At 47.8% G+C, this 16,457-nt stretch overlaps 1 protein-coding gene across 2 annotated transcripts in view; it reads right to left on the bottom strand.

Annotated features, from left to right (window-relative positions):
• Window positions 1–16,457, bottom strand: part of DPH5 (diphthamide biosynthesis 5) — a 344,961-nt gene that overhangs the window by 174,349 nt on the left and 154,155 nt on the right. The gene's annotated exons all lie outside the window — the stretch shown is intronic.

Raw genomic sequence — 16,457 nt, forward strand, 5'->3', positions numbered from 1 at the left:
CCACACCGTGTTTGGCTTCCGACCCCTCAAGCTGCTCTGGCAGCTGCTTGGAAGGAAAAGTGCCCATTGTTCGGCCCACACCTGCAAACACATATGTGGTGTAGCAATCCTGGTTATACTGAGGAAACCAACACGGGCGTTCCATTAATGGCCTCTTCCTTCCACTCATTGGAAACTGTACAGTGTGTCACGGTACAAACAAAAGCGGCCAGGGCTGGAACTTTCTAGAGGAAAAATACACAGCATTCCTATGTACTAGGCGTCTTCTAGTGACTAGAAATGCATAAACTTCCATGAAACCTACGGAAGCATAGATTCTATAGGCACCATGTACACGCCCTCGTGGTCTTTAGGAAATCAGCCAATGAAAGGGAGTAAAACTGAAAACAGGCGGGAGACACAACCTTTCGCAGCTGGCTTCACACATTTATCAGGCAGGGCTGTTTCCTGTCTGCCCCCAAACACAATGTTCTAAAATTAAAAGTACAGCAAAACATGGCCTTTCCATTCGAATGTTTTCTTTTGGGATGCCTTCGCTTGTTATGCATGAACTGTTTTAATGTCAAGAAGAATGCTGCCTCAAACCCCATAATACTGGTTTCCAGGCGCAGGATGGAAGTCCATGCATGATACATTTTCACAAAATATCATGACAAAACACACATGCAAATCAACAAAGATTAAAAGTAGATTATTCAATTAACTGATTCACTTATAAATTGCTTGCATTGCCCACATAGCCATACACTTCAACACTCCGAGAAATCTTGCCCAAAAATTGGAACTATCAGGTGGTTGTAGATTCTAGAGGCACCCCAGCACCCTACTGCTGAAGCCATAGTAATTCCATGAAAAGAAAACATATAACGAGCGTTCTCAGGCATTGCCCCAAAAATTTGGAACGCCATACCCGCTGAAATCAGACTGATCCCCTCAACTTCATTCAAAAAAGAAGCTAAAGTGATCCTGCTGAATACATTTCTGCCATGGAATCCACACTCGCCGCTCCTGTATACTATGTGTCCCCTTAGTCCTGCACGCACGCATGCTTATCCTTGATTCTGGAATTTGTATGTCTTGGACTCTGTGTTTGTCTCTCTTGAGTCTTCTATAATAACGCGTGCCGTCCTTGATAAGGATGTTGTTCTTTATACTCTTAACTCATTAAACACTGTAAAGCGCTCCGACACCCGCAAGGGGTCATGTTTACGCTATATCATATTTTATTAAATAAATAAATAAAATATAACCGGACCTGCAATATGAGAACAAGAAGTTACATTTGTTGGAGGCAGTTATAAGAAATAAAAAAGTGTCAATGCAGAGTTTCAAATGGGCTACGTGAAAACGTAAAAGAGAAAACCGTAGCTAAACGAGGAGTGGAAGTCAACTACACTTCATGTAAACAAAGAAAGGGAAGGTGATAAAAATCTTATAAAGCAGCAACATTGTTAAGTGCTGAAAAAGCAATGGGTGTGGTTTTCTTAAAGCTTTAGATTGTAATGTGGTGTAAGAGCATTTTGCCCGGGAGAATCACTAGACCATGGCAGGTCACTGGACCACTCAGAAATTTTCCTGGCAAACTGCAGGCTAGGTGGCTGCTTTCAGAGCAATATGGGCTACCGTCACTCAACTATGTCTCCATGGTCCATTATAAGTGCGGCCTCCTGCAATGTGAGGCTGGATTGAACATTTCTGCCAGAACTGAATTGAGTTTCTAGTCCGGCACTGGACACCAATAATTTGCCAAGTGTCAGCAACGGTACCACTTCCATGTAACAACACCATGTTTCTCCACTAAACTTTCACCTACCAGATTAATGGCATCTTTGGACTTCTAATCTGATTCTACCCCCAAAAAGCACTGCTGGGCTAAACCAAGACAGGCTGTTCTCCATACAAAAGTGAAATAAAAAATTGACATGAAACAACTGGATTGCCACACATGAAACTATGATTTGATAATGAGAAGTCTAGAACTGAAAAAGCTGCTCCCTCATGTTATATGGTTACCCTATTTACTGTGGGGTTAATAATGCACATATTGCTGTAGTACTGCAGTTGAGTTGCTGATGCACTGCTGTTTGGTCATGGTGTAGCTGTAATGATACAGTTACACAACTGCTGTTTGCATATGTTTTCACTGTAAAGTTAAACCCATTGGCAAAGCCAATGGATGGAGCTTGAATTACTATGGACGGCAGATGGGAGGCGGGCGAAGGACCAAAGGTGGGAAGATGGTGAAGCAATAAGAGGGCAGAATGAGGAGGTAGGATCTCAGATGAAAGGAGAGCCAAGGAGCACACCTGGCAGGTGAGAGGAGGGTGAAGTAGCACAGACAGAAGGTGGGAAGAGGATGAAGAGGTATGTGTGGAAGGAGAGTGAAGCAGCACAGTATTAACTCTGGGGCTTTGCCAGATATTAGGGCCATCAACCACCAACATCAGTCTGTAAATATGGGCAGTTTTCAGGTGTGTTGGTCCACCGTAAAGAGAGTTTCACCAGTACTAGGTTCACCAAAGGATAGAGAAAACAGGAGTCATGGCTTGGATGACCACAAGCAATCTACCACTCTCGCCCCAGCCCGGCTCAATATCGTGAGCTCGCTTTCATCCTTCTGTCAACAGCACATTAATCCCCATCAGAGCTGAACAGGCTCCTCCTGCTGCTGTGGAGTATGTGAATGGGTGAGCAAGTTCATGCTGCCCCTTACTGTTGCCTGGTTCCTTTGTGCTGCGGCTGGTGGCAGCATAGGACCGTTGGGTGGCCTGCCACCCTGCTCTGTGCCGCAGCATCTACTTTGTGACATCCAAACCCACCACACAACCAAGACACCAAAGTGGGGAAGTGCTTCAGCACTTGTGCGTGCAATGCAAGCAGGGTAGTGATCATGAATTGTCATAAAAAATTACCTGTTATGTATTGGTCACTGGCATTGTCTCAGGGTATTTCTATGAAAGGCAGAACTGTTCCAGTGTTGAAAACTGACTAGTCTGAAGAGGAAAGGGTCAACACAGGAGTGTGGCACTGACAACCACCACTCAGTGAGCAAGCTCTTAGCAAAAATGCCACTCACTTTGCTGCAGGAGGCACTGGTCCAATGCTGTTTTTTTGGGTTTTTTTGTTCAAAGAGCTTTATTGGGTTTTATGCAAAGAAACAGTAAATAAAAGACAAATGGGATATTAAACCAGATATATGGTAAAATAGACCGGTACAGTGTATATTCACTTAGAAAAAGATTTTTAGCGTAGTGCACAAAAGAAGAAAACAAATCAGGCAAACTTAAGTAAGGAAAAATCAACTTAATTTTAAATAAGAAATATAACGCAAATAAGCATTGGCATAGCCAATAGGTCTCGCCTTTGGGATCTTATACGTTTCTAGCCAGAGCTATTGGCTTTGCCAATGTCTTTAAGCTATGTTGTAGAGCATTGTGGCTAATGTGCATTATGTTGAAAAGTTATAATAAAACAACACACAGCCACGCTCTTGGCTGGCAGATCCAAAAGTGGCAACTATAAATGAGCTGTGCCCTGTTGCCTGAAGATCATTTTCATGGGATGTGGCCCATTTCCCGCTGCCTACTTACATATACAATAATAGGAGCTGGAGGCAGAGGATGAACCACAGCCTGAAAATTATTTAATGGTACAATAAAACTTATTTTTGCTCATCTCTAACATCATTAGGAATAGATAATGAGAAACTGGGGAAAAAACATAACATCCTAACTTATATTATGTAGTTTGCATGCAGCTTTTTGAGGCCACTTCATAAGTCACTGTTTTGTATTAGGATTGTAACTTGTGAACTGCAGTAACAAAAGTATCCTTATAGCAAAAGCGGTAGCCCACCGAGCAATCCACATAAAATACAGTACTTTGATCTGCATGTACACGTTCTTTACAGCAGGCGTACTAACTCTCTGGGCTACTTTATGATGTGTTAGACTGCCACTAGACAAAATTCAGATCCCTTTCCTGCAAAAACATTAATCACCAGTTATCTTGGCTTTTTTTATTGCTGCCTGAAAACTGCTGGAAGCACAAGGAATAGCAGCAAGTGCTTTTAAAACCATATGTTACTTGTAAACAGAGTGCTCTCTCCTCTCCCCCTCTTAGCCCCCCACCTCCAGACACCCTACCTTAAGTTCAGCACCCGTTGCGGCTGCAGGGGTCACCCTAAAACCGACTGTTTTTATTCCCTCACACATCACAATTAATGCCGGGGGATTCGGTGTTGTACAATGCAGCGCAGGGAGCTTTTCACGATATTAAAATGCAAATACATTTAAAAACGATTAATCTAAACAGGAAATCGTTCCACGGTCAGCCACTATTATAACAAGCATTGGCATAGCCAATAGGTCTCGCTTTTGGGACCTTATAAGTATTTAGTTATGCAACTGTTGCATGGCTAAACACTTATAAGGTCCCAAAGGCGAGACCTATTGGCTATGCCAATGCTTGTTTTCTTTCTAATCGCGGCACCGGTGCTTTACTTTTAACATTAAAAGTAAAGCGCGGGTGCCGCGATTATAGCAAAAGTAAAGAAATAGATGTTTGTTTCTATTTCTTTACTTTTGCTATAATAGCGGCACCCGCGCTTTACTTTTAATGTTAAAAGTAAAGCACCGGTGCCGCGATTAGCAAGCTAAAAATGCTACCGCTGGCCACAGCTTGCAGTGCATGTGCGCGAGTGGGGCGCGCGCATCAATAATCATGCCATAAGGCGCCTCTGCTGAAGCGCCAGCCCGCGCACATGCACTGCAAGCTGTAGCCGGCGGTAGCATTTTTTTAAAGCCCTTACTAAAGTCTTGCCGAGCAGCGCATGCACGCTTACTCAGCGAGACCTAAAAACCAGGCATGGTTCGGCCCCTCTCAGACGAACATTTGATGAACCTGGTTAAACGATGTACCATTTAAAAAAAAAAAACATTTTTAATTTTCTGTCAATAGTGATCTAGCCAGCTGAGCCACAAGTTTGTAAAGTGAGGCAGCAGGCTACAAAAAACATTGCTATGAATACTGAAAATTCCAGCACTCTAGGTTAGAAACATTAGTTAAAGCAGGCTTGAAACCAGGTCAGCATTTTAGGATTTTATTGTAAGATTAAGATACAATAATTCTTCATGAAACTAATTAGCACATGCAGTGGTTCTGCCCCGACTCAGTCATCCTGAACCTCCCTTGGTTAAGGTTGTTGTAAGTACTGACCATTAAACACGTTATGACTGAGCATACGACACAATAATAAACATTACTGACCAGCTAAAAAGTCACTAATGCTACTAACAAGTGAATGTGTCAACACAAGAGCTAGCTACCTCCCTCCACCCTTCAGTGAGATGTCTGCTAAGGGACAGCTTAGCTGTACCGTATATTTACGAGCTACAATCCATGCACCTGCATTGGATGCCCGCTGTCACTGGCAGCTAAATTATAAATTCAGATTGGTTTTGTTTTACTTGTGCCACGCCGGAAGCTTGGCCTATGTAAACACTGTAACAACTCTATGTAAACACTGTAACTACTCATACTAATAACGACGACTTACATAAAAGTATTAATCATATTACCAAGAATGAAAGGCGGCTGACTTCTGCGACCTTTCAGAGTTGTCATCCACAGACAACAAAAATATTTCTACTGTACTATGGTCATTTACAGGCTGAGTTATATCACAGCATAACCATTAAACCTGGACGTTTTAACTTATAAAAAGTTCATGCAAACTGATGATAGGGCCTTTTACTGGCTGTCACAAACACTGCCTCCTGCGCGTGTCACAAAGCTGCCTCGGTGCGGTACCCTCGGTGCCAAAGCTATTCGCATTTCGCAGGACGCCTCAATTTTATTTCTTATAAAATGCCAAGAATCTTGTAGAAATCCAAACGTCTGTTCACCAGCTTAGGGAAGGATAATAAAACATGCATTTACATTGCTGCCAGCCTGCATGTAATCCTCGGCTGCTCTCTAGGTAAACAAACCCAACGCTCGCACTATAGACATCGGGTAGCGCGCACTGAAAGAACAAGCCTTGGCAAAGTCAGCAAGTTAAGTGGGCGCCTGCTAAAATATGGCGCCCGTGTTGATAATGCTGAAAGTTTAGCGTGGCGCCCGGGGGCAGGACAGCAATGAGAAAGCTGCCTGATGCGTTGCCAAACCAAAAAAAAGCAACTACAGTGCAAGTTTAGCGCGGCGCCCGGGGGCATAAAAAGTTCATACAAACTGATGATAGGGCCTTTTACTGGCTGTCACAAACACTGCCTCCTGCGCGTGTCACAAAGCTGCCTCGGTGCGGTACCCTCGGTGCAAAAGCTATTAGCATTTCGCAGGACGCCTCAATTTTATTTCTTATAAAATGCCAAGAATCTTGTAGAAATCCAAACGTCTGTTCACCAGCTCAGGAAAGGATATTAAAACATGCATTTACATTGCGGCCAGCCTGCATGTAATCCTCGGCTGTTCTCTAGGTAAACAAACCCCACGCTCGCACTATAGACACCGGGTAGCACGCACTGAAAGAACAAGCACTAGCAAAGTCAGCAAGCTAAGTGGGCGCTTGCTAAAATATGGTGCCCGTGTTAATAATGCTGAAAGTTTAGCGCCGCGCCCAGGGGCAGGACAGCAATGAGAAAGCTGCCTGATGCGTTACCAAACAAAAAAATTACAAATATAGTGATTAACGAGTAATTGAAGGAGGCCGTGTCCCTCCGCAAGTAAAAGATCCAATCCCGGTGGGCAGGGCCAAAAGCATACGGGGTGGCAACCAGGAGGGTCTAAAAAGCCTCCGGAGCAATATTAACACCACGTTTAGCATAATAGGTGACGCAAAATGACGCGCACCAACGGGAAACACGGGCGGACCACAAAGCGAACTTCTGGAACCGTACTGATTCCAAGAAGCCCTAACATGGCAAGCGCAGCGCATGCGCGCTGCTAACGCCATGCGAGACCTAAAAATGTATGTTGGTCAAAAGGGTTACAATTGTAGGCATGATAATCCGTGGTACAATGAAGCAATATACATCTCTAAAAAGGAAATATTCTGGCGTCATAGACTGGAAGTATAAAGGGTAAATAATGATTATAAGGCCATTTCATTGTATACGAAGGGGTTCATGAAGGTGTGATAGTGGCAAAATCGTTGTCAAGTGACTACGAAACAGATTTAATCTGTGGTCTGTATGGAGTGTTTTGGAGAGTGAGATTATCTGCGCCTCTAGATGCGAGAGCCAGTTCTGCCAGGATCTAAAAGAAATAGCAGCTGTATTTTTCCAGTTATTCAAGACAGACTTACAGGGTGCAGTTAATAATATGTCAACTAGAAGGCTATCATCATGTGTCTTGAGTTGGGGATCAAGGAAGCCCCGAATAAGTGAAAGAAAGTCCTCTTTCAATTGGACCACAACTAAAGCTTTGATAAAGTCAAATATGCAGTTCCAGAAGTGAGAGACAGCACTGAAGTAGAAAAGTAGGCGTGGAAGATCCCCAGTGGCTTTGCGACAGTTCTATCAAGTTGGATTTTCTATAAGAGACAGCTTATGCAAACAGGAGGAGGTCCAGACTGTCCGATGCAGGAGCCAGAATTTTGTTTGGGATAGAGAGGGGTACATTCTGTGAGAGAATACAGATTTCCAAATTAGTTCCCAGTCCTCCAGAGGAATAACCCAGTGGGTATCCCATTTCATCAGTATTTCTGAGGCTAGAGGAGTAGATTTATTCTTTAAGAGGCTGTAAAACCTAGAAGATTGGTGATCAGTTTTATTAAATGAGTGAATGATCTTCAGAAGAGAGGGTTCTTTACTGAAGAGCTAAGTTTTAGATAGGCAATCTTTGAGCCTTAGGAAATGATAGAAATCTATACCTAAAAGGTTGCATTGTTGTTGCACTTCTCTGAAGGAGAGAGGGTCGTGCTGTGATCCTGGTTGGTGCACAAAATGAATGCCCTTGGAGGCCCAAGAACACCAAAATATAGGCACATATTGGACTTTGATTTTAGGAATATACCAAAGTGAGGTCAGGTTAGAGTGGGCAATGGGAGTCTCCAGCAGTATGTTAATTCTCAACAATGCTCTTTTTGTACTGTTAAATATACATTTGGCTGGTAGGGGGGAGTTCGTTTTCATGGATGAAGCATCCTATAGATGTAAATCACCAAGTAGATCTTTCTCAACTGATAGCCATGTGGGAGTATATATATCCAAAGGAGAGGAGAACCATAAAGAACCTTGTCTGGCTAACAATGCAGTTTGATAGTTTCTAAAATCGTCCAGGTTTACTTTTTGTAGATTTGTGGAAAGTCACAACTTTTTTATGGAGATTATGGGGTGTTTGTTCTACCAAAGAAATTTCGGTAATAGCTTGTCCAACCTTTGATGGAATTCATCAGAAAGCATTAAGGGTAGCATGTTTATAAAGTAATTACCTATCAGGGAAACCATCATCTTTATGTTCTCTATGCAACCCCACCAAGTAAGAAACTTGGAGTTCCAAGCAGATTTTTGATTTTTTTTTGTGTTGAATCTTCGTTGTGGAGGAGCGTTTCTAGCAGGTCTGAGCCCAATTCTAGGTCTAGATATTTAATAAAATGAGGTTGCAATGATAGTCCTGAGGAGTTTAAAATGCCGCTAGTACAAAAAAACTTTGGATTCATCCCTATTGAGCTTATAGCCTGCAACTAGGGACTATTTGTCAATCGTTTGCAGCAGATGGGTGATAGAACAACTGGTGTTCTCTGTCATGATTAAAATATTATCAGCATAAGCCGCCACCTTTACCATGGTACTATTGAAGGAGACAACTAAAATAAAGGTGTTAGTCCAAATACTATGCACTAAGGGTTCAAGTGTCAAAATAAATAAAGAAGGGGCTAGGGGACAGCCCTCTCTGGTACCTCTTTCTAAATTACATGAGGGGGATTATAGACCGCTGGATCTCACTTTGGCAGAGGGGTCACTGTAAAGGGCCATGATCATCTTAGTAAAGGTTTTGCTCAGATTGAACTTCAGAAGGGTTTAACGAGGGAATGACCAGGAGACTCTGTCAAATGCTTTTTCAGCATCTAGGTTTATTGCAACAGTGTCAGACTTTGATCATTTGGCTCTTTTGATAATATAGCATAAGAGGCAAGTGTTGTCATTATAAAGTCGATTCCTGATGAGCCCCCAGTGAGTGGTCAATCAGGTGTGGTAAAATTGGCTCAAATCTTTTACAGAGGATTTTGGCATACATTGTTGCATCCAGATTAATCGAGGAAATCAGCCTATAGTTTTTGCCACGGTCGGGTCTTCCCCATCCTTGGGGATCACAGCAATACTAGCCTCATTATCTGTGCCTGCAATGACGCCTGACTTTGAGAAGTGATGGAAGAGATCAAGAAGTGTAGGACTAAGGACGGCGGCAAATGTTGTCAGATTTCGGGGGTTGTAATGAGGACTTGGACTGCCTATCAGTGGTAACATCCATAGAGAGATTGAGGTCACCTCCCATGATGATTAAACCGTCGGCCCGAACTTGGTTTAAAGGGATAGTCAGGGAGTCCCAGAATTCCGGGTAATCCATGTTTGGGCCGCACTCGTTGAGAACGTGAAAGGAGTAGGTGTTGTTGAAGAGTTTTGTCAATATCCTTCTGCCCTCATCATCTGTAATGCGAGAGTCCATGGATAAGACTGGATTTTTTGCGATAAGCTTTATCGCCCCCTGTTTCTTATTGATGGCACAGGAGCACAGAACATTGCTAATCCAGTTCTTTCCAAAAAATGACATTTCTTTGTCGGAAACCTTGGTTTCCTGAAGTAGGAACACATTAGCTTTGAGTTTATAAAGGTCATTTTCAATTTTCTTTCGCTTAACTGGGTCGTTAAGACCCTTTACATTTAGGGAAATTACCTTTGGATTCACCTCCAAGGGATTGTTAGACATGTTGTAGGAGTATGTATATGGTTACACGATGTATGACCGGAGGACATAAAATGGGACCACAATAATGGCGGTCATAGTGATCCATAAATATACAGGACAGCCAAGAGAACTGCAACAAAAAACAGTTGGGGTGAAATTGATACAGGGGTACATCCCTCCAAACGTGGATGAAGGTGATTTGTCAGCAGGAAATATATATCAAAAAGAATTGGAGAGTCAAGCCATACAATACATCAGTAGCAAAATACGTAACAAAATAGCATAATAAAAAAAAAAGAAAAGCATTCCGAAAACCCGCTATCATCCTCCCCAAGCCCACCCTGAACGTGAGGAAAATGACAGCGGGGTGGAAACCCATCCAAAATGGAAATCCAATTATCAATCGACCAGGAATAAACAGTGGTCCGCAAATAAGAGAAACCCTGAAAGGTGCAGATAACAGGAAATCAACTTGATGCAAAACCTAAGTTTAGCAGTGGTGTTCCATTAGAACCTTATACAGGCTTCAGCGACGAAATAGAAAAGGGAATAAAATGTTAACAAAGCCACAGACGTTATCTCATGGTCAACAGGAAAAACTATGGTTGATTCTGGGGGCGCTAGGTGGCGCACTAATGGAATGGGCGCGCTGTAGCGAGGCTCCCGTTTCCCGGAGCCATTATCCTTAATTTATCCTGCCCAACGCCGCAGTAGACAAATGCCCTGGCGGCTATAGACTTGCAGAGGTGGGGGGCACACTCGCTGCAAGTTTGAAGGAGATCGCGCCGGGAGAGCCCGAGTTATCTGGCGGAGAAGTTTGGCCGGGAGGAGGCGGCGGACCTCGGCGATAGCCGGCGGCGGCTGCGAGAAGTACGCTAGCCCGCGGCGCTACACGTGGAGACAGGCCGTAAGCCGCGGCTGAGTCTAGAGAGACGGCGGCCCGCACGGGCACTTCAGGGCGTAATGCGGAGCCTGGCAGGTACCTCGAGTTAACGTTAGTGGCTGCCGGCGAGGGGTGCGGATAGCCCACACAGCAACGGGGCTGCAACCGCAGACACCATCAGGGGAGTCGCCCTGAGGGGGGACATACGCGTGTGATTGGAAGAGACTGCCGGTGTCCGTGGACAGTAGAACAGCGCAGGAAGCCAGCAGCTCTCCGCTGTGGAGCCTGAGGTCGGTGATCTCGGGGAGCCGCCCCATGCCCGCAGCGACCGCTGGCAAATCGATCGTGGAGACCCGGGTAAAAGAGAACAACATACACTTGGAATACATCTCCCCCGGGACTATTGCACAAGAGGAGGTAGCAACTGGTGCATCAAACAAGACGCCGGCGTGGAGAGAACGGTGAGATCGATGCGCTGGCTCTCCCCCCCCTGGCAGGCATGACGAAGATGTACAGCGGGGGGGCAGAACGGATATATCGGTGGAAACTGCATGCCACGCATAGGAGGCCTGCCCTGCGCAAGGGAGGAGGTTGTCGTAGCAACCTGGTGAAAGAGCGAAAGCGGCCGATACAAAGAGAAGAGGGGCGCGAGTGTGCCCAGCACAGAGAGGGGATCGCAGTGGTCTGCCGGCGTGGAGTTTACCTAAAATCTCGTGGGCAGCACAGCGATACAGAGGCGGAAGAGCGGACAAAGAACGCGTGCCAGCAGTGTGGGGAGCTGTGTGTTGTACTCTGCCCACAGGATCACGACAGCAGCGCCATGGGCAAAACTGATACTAAACAGTCGAAATTAAGTTTCGAATCGTCGAAACGTGGAGGCCCATCAAGCCAGGCCAGTCAGACACCAGTGGTACAGACTGAGGGGCAAGAGAGTGTCGAATTGCCGGCTGCGGACGCTCAGAGCATCCTTTTTTTTTTTTTTTTTTTTTTAAACTTTTTTTATTGAGTTTTGAAAAACAGAACAATGCAAGAATATCGGCTGTACAGATCTGTAGGCACAAGTGCGGAGATACATCATTACACTCTTCCCTCATATACAAGCAGCAGTTCGATTGTATGACAGCAGACCATAGATAGACCCCCCATCCAGAGCCCACCCTTCTCCTCCGCCCGTGCCCATCGAAGGGAAATGATTCAGTCAGGACTCCCCAACCATCCGCAGTGGGCACCCCCATGGTCGGCACATCTCCACCTATGCAGCCCGCGCAGCGTGCACTCATTCCCCCCAATTCCCCACAGGGAGGACCATCAGAGCTACCCCACCCCTGTGGGTACTATTCCAGAGCTGGCACGCGGTGGGGAAGCGCACGGGAGGTTAGCGATATAGGTCTTGTAGGGGCCCCAGATATCCTTGGGACGCGCAACTGCAGGGAGGAGACTAGCATATATCTCGCTGTTTGTGCTGCAATAAGCCATTGACGTGAGCCACGTCTCGGCAGTGGGGGCCGACCTACCGCCCCAATGCTTTGCCACCTCCCTTTTGGCGAGCAGCAGGCCCAGGGAGGCAAGCCTGCGGACGCCCTTGGGGAAGTTCACTGTATAGCCCAGTAATGCAACCTCAGGAGTGGGAACCAGCGTGAGTTCCAACATAGCGCCAAGGATCTCGTGGACCTGCGTCCAGTATGGTTGCAGTCTGGGGCACGTCCAGGACAGGTGTGCAAAGTCAGCGTGTGGTGCAGCGCATTTCCAACATGTGTGCGGGCGCGCCGGGTCAATGGCGTGGAGCCTAGCTGGGGTCATGTAGCAGCGGCGAAGAAATTTATAATGGAGGAGCTTATGCCGACTATTTAGCGAGATCGCATTAGTGACTCTGCAGCAAGCGGTCCATTGTTCATCTGTGATCGGCCTACCCAAGTCCGCCTCCCAGGCCGCTCTCAACCGGCCATCCTCACATGGAACCAGCGCCGCGCATGCCCTGTACAGCTTAGATACCATATGGGCACCCGAGTCGTCGTCAATGAGGAGAGTCAGAGGCTCGAAGGATGTTGGCTCGAGAGGGAATCCCGCAATGTCTGAACGAGCCGCACAGTAAAGCCGGCGCAGGACAAATTTGTCCATGAACGTGGCCTCACTGAAGCGCTCCTCCTCCGAGACCGAAAATATGTGGCCCCCCGGGTAGAGGTCCCCGGTCGTAGCAAGGTGAAACTTGGTCAGTGTACGCTGAACCAGCGCCTCCCCCGTGCCAGACAGCAATCCGGGATTAGGAAGTGGAAGAGAAGAGGAGTAAAGGAGGGGCTGGGCTAGATAACGAGTAAGACGGTGCCACGCCCAACTTGTGGTGGACACCGTTTGGATATCAACTGGGTCTCTGGGGACCCCCTTTGGCAACACCGCCGCTAAACGGCCCGGGAGAACGAAATCCGCCTCGGGACGCAGGAACGGAATGCGAGCGTCAGGGTGGTACCAGGCATAGGCATGTGCACATTGCGCCACCAGATAATACAAATACAGATCCGGTACCCCGAGGCCGCCCCTATCAGGAGGGAGCATGAGGGTCTTCCAACCAATCCGGGGGTGCTTCCCGCCCCATACCAGCCTGATCAGCTGGGATCGCAACGCGGTGAAAAAGGCACGGGTGATGGGGACGGGGATATTATTGAAGAGGTATAAAAATCTAGGGAGAACTATCATTTTTATGATTGCAATTCTGGCCGACATAGACAGCGGGAGTCTCAACCATCCCTCCACCTGTGTCTCCAGCCTGTCCAAAGCGCGGCCATAGTTGAGACGAATAAGTTCGTCCGTGTTGAGATGGATCTGCACACCCAGGTACCTAACCGAGTCAGAGCACCACTCCAACGGGTACTCGCACTGCCATGGGGAGGTGCCGCTGGTCAAGGGGAAGATGACGGACTTATGCCAGTTGATGCCCAGCCCGGAGTGTGCGCCAAAGCGGAGGATCTCCCGTATCAGGGGGGCAAGGTTGACCTGCGGTTCTCTTACATACAGTATGGTGTCGTCTGCGTAGAGGGACGCTAGCAGTGGACCCGTCCGGAACTGGAGACCCCTGTGGAGGTGGCGCTCCTGAAAATGTCGGATCAAGGGGTCCATGGCCAAAATGAACAGTAGTGGTGAGAGCGGGCAGCCCTGCCGCGTACCACGCGTTAAAGAGAAGGGACAGGACAGCGTGCCATTGATACGCAATCGGGCCGTGGGGCGGCTATACAAAAGCCTCGTAGTGGCAAGGAAGGTCTCCGGCATGCCCATACGTTGCATGACGGCGAGAAAAAAGGGCCATTCTAGAGTGTCGAAGGCCTTTTCGGTATCCAGGAGGACCGCCGCCGCCGGCGTGGCAGGGTTAATTCTATGGAGGACCGTAAAAAGCGTTCGCAGATTTAAAGACGTAGAGCGACGCGGGACAAAGCCCGATTGGACGGGCGAAATGATAAATTCCATCAATTGCGAGAGCCTGTTGGCCACAATCTTTGCCAGGATCTTGTAGTCGAAGTTTAAAAGGGAGAGGGGGCGATAGGAACTACACAACGTCGGGTCCTTGTTTGGTTTAGGAAGGAGAACTATCACCGCTTCGCTGAGGGTGGCCGGTAGGGAGCCGCGCTCCAGGGCCTCCGCATATACCTCTATCAGTTGTGGCGCCAGCTGATCAGTGAACGCCTTATAAAAATCCCCAGAGAAGCCATCTAGGCCGGGGGCCGTGGACCCGCGAAGCACCTTAATCGCCCCGCGCACCTCCGCCACAGTAATAGGCTCAGCCATGAACTCCTGCATACCCTTATCGAGAAACACAAGTGCGATTTCGGACAAGTAGGCCGCACGAGAGGCTGGGGATTCCCCCAACTTGGTCTTGTATAGGTCGGAGAAGTAGGACAGGAATTCGTCTCTGATCGCCGTGGGAGTTGTGCGGAGCGAGCCATCCACGCCCCTCACCTCAACTATCAAGGACCTACCATACGGAGGCCTCAAAGCCTGAGCCAGTGTGCATCCCGGTCTATCTCCCTCGCCATATCTACGCGCCGTCTGGTACTTCCCAAGGTACAGAATCTCTCTGTCTGCAGCCTCCCTGAAGTCAGTCAGGAGGCGAAGTCGCCTCGCGGACACGTCCCCGTCCAGCCCGCGCTGCGCCTCAGCGTCAATCAACTCAAGCTGTGCCTCCAGCTGCTTAATGGTTGCGCGTAGTGCCTTAAGGACCCCAGAGTGCTTGGCTATGCAAACCCCCCTGATGTAGGCCTTAAACCCCTCCCAGAGCGCAGCCTGTGAGTCTACAGACCCTGTGTTAATCGTGAAGTAGTCTTCTATTGCTTCGGAAATCTCGTGGACAAATAAGTCATCCAGCAGAGCTCTCCCAGGGAATCGCCACTGCCGCTCAAAACCCTCGGGGCGTGGGACATCCAAGCGGAGCAAGACCGGGGAATGGTCAGAGTACGTCCTAGGGAGAGTAAGGAGCCCACCAAACCATGGGGACAGGCCCAGGGACAGCAGCCAATAGTCAAGTCTGGTCCAAGTGTTGTGTTGCCCCGAGAAATGTGTATAGTCAGTGGTGTTTGGGTTGCGCCTGCGCCAAATGTCTACTAGGGAGAACTGTTGACAGAGGTCCGCAAGAGCGCGCCGCGCCCTGGGCTTGGAAGGAGCAGCCCCAGATGTACTATCCAAAGCTGCATCGAGCAATAAGTTAAAGTCGCCGCCAAGAAGGAGGCCCGCAGGCTCAAGCGTCGCAAGCTGGGCAGACAGTGCGTGGAAAAATTCCGGGGAATCAGTGTTGGGGGCATACACACATACCAGGATGATCGCATGACCCATCAACACCCCCCGTACTATGCAGAAGCGACCCTCAGGATCCCCCCGGAACAGTTGGCAGTGAAACGGGACTCTCTTGTGAATCAGCACCGCGGTGCCTCGGGCGTAATTGCTAAAGTTGGAGAAGTATCTGTGGGCGCCCCAGGAAGCTGCAAAGCGAGCGGGAACAGAGGTGTGTAAATGCGTTTCCTGCAGGAAGGCAATGTCGACCCTGTGCCGATTCAAATAGTGTAGCACCTGCTTACATTTCCGTTGATTGTTCAGGCCTCTGACGTTCCATGACATGAGTGAAAGACCCTGGGGGGCTTCATGTAAGCCTATGTGTACTGTTGCCGCCATATCCCTAACAATGAGAGCAGGAAAGCAGAAGTGTCTCCGTGTATTCGCAAAGTTACAATCTGATCAGCCATGTCAAGAGTGTCCAAACTACCCATCCCATCCCCCCACCCCCCACCCAGCCACATCACGCAAACGTGAGGCAATCCCCAACCTGTGGAAGAAAAGCGAAGTTTCAAATAGCAAAACCATTGATAAACAAGTAAACAAAAAATAGGCATTGTAGGTCAAAAAATGCTCCCGGCGGTGTCAACCAAAGGGGAATGGCAACGACCCGCCGCCGACCCAGCGCCACAGAAAAAACAAAGGCATAGCAAAGTGTCTCAAACGTTCCCATTGCAAACAGGCAGAAAAAGAAGTCCAAGCTGCGTCGCGGGCACCGACTCAGCCAGGCCCAGAGCCGGAGAACAGGTCTTGGCTAAGTGCAGCACCACTGTGCGGTGGAGTGTGTCCATCCTCATCGCCCCCCGAAGGGCCCCTGCGTGGTTTATATGTTCGGCAGAACTCCTGCACCGCAGTA

This window comes from Triturus cristatus, chromosome 4_2 (genome assembly GCF_964204655.1).
Source record: "Triturus cristatus chromosome 4_2, aTriCri1.1, whole genome shotgun sequence".
NCBI lineage: Eukaryota > Metazoa > Chordata > Amphibia > Caudata > Salamandridae > Triturus > Triturus cristatus.